Source organism: Gymnoscopelus braueri, assembly GCF_963280865.1.
Source record: "Gymnoscopelus braueri genome assembly, chromosome: 10".
Taxonomy (NCBI): Eukaryota; Metazoa; Chordata; class Actinopteri; order Myctophiformes; family Myctophidae; genus Gymnoscopelus; species Gymnoscopelus braueri.
Window position 1 is genome coordinate 32723897 of NC_137611.1, and position 4922 is coordinate 32728818.

At 45.0% G+C, this 4922-nt stretch overlaps 1 protein-coding gene across 1 annotated transcript in view; it reads left to right on the top strand.

Moving 5' to 3' along the window:
* Positions 1-1221: 1221 nt before the first annotated feature.
* The window catches only part of kcnn1a (potassium intermediate/small conductance calcium-activated channel, subfamily N, member 1a), a 71323-nt gene continuing 67622 nt past the window's right edge, over positions 1222-4922 (top strand). The window contains exon 1 of the mRNA XM_080439054.1: positions 1222-1335. The gene's annotated coding sequence lies outside the window, so the exon portion shown is untranslated. The remainder of the gene's footprint in view (positions 1336-4922) is intronic.

A 4922-nucleotide genomic window follows, 5' to 3' on the forward strand; every position in this document is an offset into this window, starting at 1 on the left:
CCCCTTACCCCGCCCCCACCCCTCCTTCCACCCACGCACTGCTCTCCACCGCCTAGTGCTTCTAAAAATAGATCCAGGAATCCCCGCATCAATTTAGAAGAAGAAGAAGGGTGGTGTGTGTCTCTGTGTGTAGGCTATGCCATGATTTTGTGAATGTAACCTTACTGTTGCGTGAATATCATCTGAGTCGGACAACTTCTTAATATGCAATTAAAATCATTTATTTGCCTATACGTTTAACAATACTAATAAAAAGGGGGAAAGGGGAGGTGGAACAATGTGTTGGCATTTCATCCTCCAAACAATTCAAATCAGATTCCATGAAGGCAGGTGTTTCTGTCTGCCTAATAAGCACAGATAGGTAGGTCTTCTGGCACAGATGGGCTCAATCCCACTAATTAGGGATGACACTGTGTGATGACAATGGTCACTGTGTTATTGTCCATGAAGTGTCCTAGAGTGATATAAACATTACATTTCCTTTTCCACAATATATCTTCAACACTTACTGCACATATAATATTTGTGTCCTTGTATGTTTCTCCTTTATGTGGACATAGATACATGGTTAAAATGTGTGAGAGACACACACACACACACACACACACACACACACACACACACACACACACGCGCGCACACTGTGTGTTGGCGGTGGGGGGGGGAACGTCAGCACACAAGGTCATAAACCCCCCATAAACCCCCGCCCCGTCATGATTTGTCACTGCCCTGTCGGCGTGTTGTTTTAGTAGACTGACTCCCTCGCCTTTGTCCCATTTTCATTTTATCGCCTCCATATTGATAAAAGTCCAAATCATATCGACCCCAGTAAATCACATTAAACGCCCCACCTATAATTAATTTCATGTCACCGAGGTGGAAATGAGCCTTCATGACAGACTCAACGATACTACTCACGTTCATATAGCACGAGGAACAACGTGTGTTACTATGTGTGTGTACAGGACTGGAACGTGCTCCCATCAAAGAGCAAATACATGGAGGAGGACTGCACGAATTGGTTTATAGTCATTGGCTGTTTTCTCCTCTCTCTCTCTCGACGACGAGAGAGAGAGAGAGGAGAAAACATCAGCCAATGACTATAAACCAATTCGTGCAACACGTCACTAGATGAGAATGTGCTTTGGTTTGCTTGAGCGGGTGGATTCCCTATTTCTCCATCCAGCAGGCGACGGGAGGCAGGCGCTGGGAGAGCCCCTATCAGGGTAAGGCACTATTGATTTTGTGGCTGTCGTTTATAATCATCGTTGATGTGTCTTCCACAAAGAGAGAGCCTGCCAGCCTGCACAGCACAACGCCCAATATGAAGAGAAGGTATTTCCCTTTCTTCCTTTCTATCAGTGACAGTAGCCTATTGCAGGGCAAAGGGGTGTGAAAAGATTGCATGATAAAATTGCATTTGCAGGGTCTAATATCTGTAGCTAATAACCTTTTTTTTGTACCTGTCTCATTTGCATTTTTCACACCTAGCAGCACTGGTGTATTACTTTTTTAGACTTAATTTTCTTGTCTAACATAGCCTACTCTTTATAGTCGAAAAATGAGATAATTTTCTGTTTTAGTTTCACAAAACAACTGCTGCGGCTAGATGCTCCACACATTTTTTTAAACACACTGTTGTTTAATCTTTTGTCCGAGCATCACAATAAAATCCTCAGTGCTCATGTATGCATTTCTTAGTAACTCTGAGAGTGTACAAATGTAACCATGGACCCTTATGGGTCAATTTGGTTACATTTGTACAATTGTAGATTACACTCCTGGAGTTGAATTAATGCTGATATTTGTATTGTGAAGGACAGCTCTAGTCTGAGGCAGATCATTGTGATTGTACAGTTCTCATTCTCTGTCCTTGTCTAAATGGCACACAGTATGGACAGAAATGTGTAGAAAAGCAGGCATAATGGCAGAAGATGATTAGTGTGGTATTGTGTGATGAATGTGATGGTCAGTTGGTCATAAATTTGTGTGTGTGTGTGTGTGTGTGTGTGTGTGTGTGTGTGTGTGTGTGTGTGTGTGTGTGTGTGTGTGTGGTGTGGTGTGGTGTGGTGTGGTGTGGTGTGGTGTGGTGCGTGTGGTGTGGTGTGGTGTGGTGTGGTGTGGTGTGGTGTGGTGTGGTGTGGCTCTGATGAGGAGATGAGGCCTGAGTCTTTGAACCTGTGAATATGTGATGAGCCTTCTCCTCCCTTTAACTTGTCATCACTTGATTTGACATCCGGTTAGATAATGCTTCTCTTGTCTTGTTGCACATGGGTCCCATCTGCCCACGCACGTAGGCACACACATATGCTCGCACAGACACGTAGACAGATGTACGCATAGACACAGAGACAGACGTACAGTATACACACTGACACAGGGTGATCTGACATCTTGGGGAACGCACACGTACGTACAATTTGAATAGCAAGAATAGCCGATCTACAAGCTTACAGCGTGTCACGATGCAACACGTGAGCTTGTTGGCGACCATAGCTAAATGGGTAGAGTCCGTCCGGGAAACAGGAGGTCCCCAGTTGGCTGTACTGTATGTATGTTGAAGTGCAAGACACTTAACCCCTAACCTACACCCCCCCCACCCCCCCCCCCCCCCCCCCCCCACACACACACACACACACACACACACACACACACACACACACACACACACACACAGACACACACATGCACACACACACACACACACACTCACACACACGCACACGCACACAGACAGACACACACAGACACACGGACACACACACTCAACTTGATGTTCCTTTCATCACCATGTATCGTGCTCAGACTAAACTGCGTAACACTCCTGCCATTTTAAAGTTGGTCACTCAAGAAAATGGTCACTTCAAGCTACATCAAGATGTCTTTTTAATTCTAAAGGGAACAATTACCAGTCAACCATTTGATTATCTTATCATTGTCAGTATAGTAGATCATTTACAGCTATATGTCTTTATAGCCATAACAACAATAGTGGTAATCATTTCATTGAGAAAAAAAAGGGGATTTGGTAACATAGTGATGGAATACATTCTGGAAGGATGAGAAGTGAGGTCATTTTAACATGGCGAAACAGGAAGCGATCACAGCAACATGGTGGGGGTGGTAGAATGGTCGTGAAGGGGACGTGTGATCTGAGTTCCGAGGTGACTAATTGTGTTCTTATCCATCCTCTAAGAGGTCCCATGTCACTTCACTCCTCCACTCTTCTGAAATTGTGGTGAAGTGTGACACACACTCACTCCCCCCCAGAGGATTAGTACCACCCCCCAACCCCTCCGCTCTCTTCCATGGGATCTCGAGTGTTACCTGGCATTGGCGTGCATTACATCTGCCGCTTGTGCGGGCCACTTCATCATTCCCTCGCACCTTGGCTTTGGCTTGTGGCGGTAATAGAAAACACTTCATCACAGTTGTCCACCCTGTGTTGGTCTTTTCCACTCATTTATGCACAGCAAAATCCCCAGTGTCAGCCTAACTCAGACAGTGTAAAAATTTACCAAAAAGATTCCCTTTTTACACTGAGGATTTTAACTGTATGGGAGCTCCGGATGCTAAGGTGTCGGCTTGGTATTTAGCAATGACTCGCTGTGTACCTGCCTCTGAATGATGGTGAAGCTGCTTCGTTATTTGAGTAGCCGGAGCGAATCTAACTGATGATCTTAGCTGTCAGAGATAAATTCCTCTGCTGGGCGCAAGGCCCTGCTGCTGCTGCTACTGGCAGCCCCTATCTCCCAGACGTGCTCTCTCAAGCCTGCCCTCTGTATCATCTTGCAGGGGATGTACTAGGTGTGACAATCCCACGGCCTGGGTTGAGTCACGAGCGGTTCCTTATCTTCGAGGATTGCCGTGGTTGTTCATCACGTGCGGAGGAGCGTATCTGCACTTACAGTATGCTTCTCTGTTGTGCTGGACCAGCTGAATGTGATTATTTGTGCGTCCTAACATTGTATCAAGGCCTACTACCACTTGGGTATCCCCGACCTTCTCTGCCCTCAAGGCTTCAGTCTACTTAGTCACACTTATGCTACATTTGATGGCACGAGTTCTGCTCACTGTCACAGAATGTTGTGGAGCTGACATAGTAATCCAAAATGGCTGCCCCCTCGACTCCATGGCAAAGCAAAGACAGCAGATAGGTACGTACGCTTCACTTCACTACACTACACTGGGGTCAAGAAAGAGAAGGTTGTTGTAATGTTGCTGTTGAAACCCCTCCCTGTTGTGCCAGTCTGCTATCCATCTCTTTCTCTCTGTCTCTTACTCTGTCGCTCTATCTGTGCTCTCAGATACACCTAGAGGCTAACAGTAATTGTGCACTTTTGTGCTTTTTTACATTTTTCTTTTGGAAAAGTAAAATAAATGCATGGTTATGCAGAACTGTGGCAATATGGTGAGAAGGAGTAGGTCTTGCATGTTATTCTGCTGGGGAATATTTTCCCTTGCTTTTATATCGCAGACAAAATAAAGCTTATATATAAATTGTCAAATAGTCATTGGCCACATGCCTCTTCAGTTTGAATAATAATGATGCTGGTATTACTAACCACTTAAACCCTATAACCTTGTTGACCGATGTCCCCCAACCCCTCCCTTTTTCCCACACCGAATCTCTTCCCCAAAAATAGTAAATCTACAAATCTACAGCGAGGGTCCATGTGGTTAAGAGTGCATTCTGATTGTGTGACACAGGGTAATTATAACCACTTTAACCCTGGTTAGGCAAAAAATATCAAAGGATTGCAAAAAATAAAAACAATAAAAACAGTGAAAATAGCAGATCTGGTTGGTTGTAATGGACGCTCAGGGGATTACTCAGGGATGCTTCAACATGTAGCCAGGGCCGGGACACGAACGAGGGACTTCATGTTTCCCGACTCTCGATACATGTCAGGTGATGCATT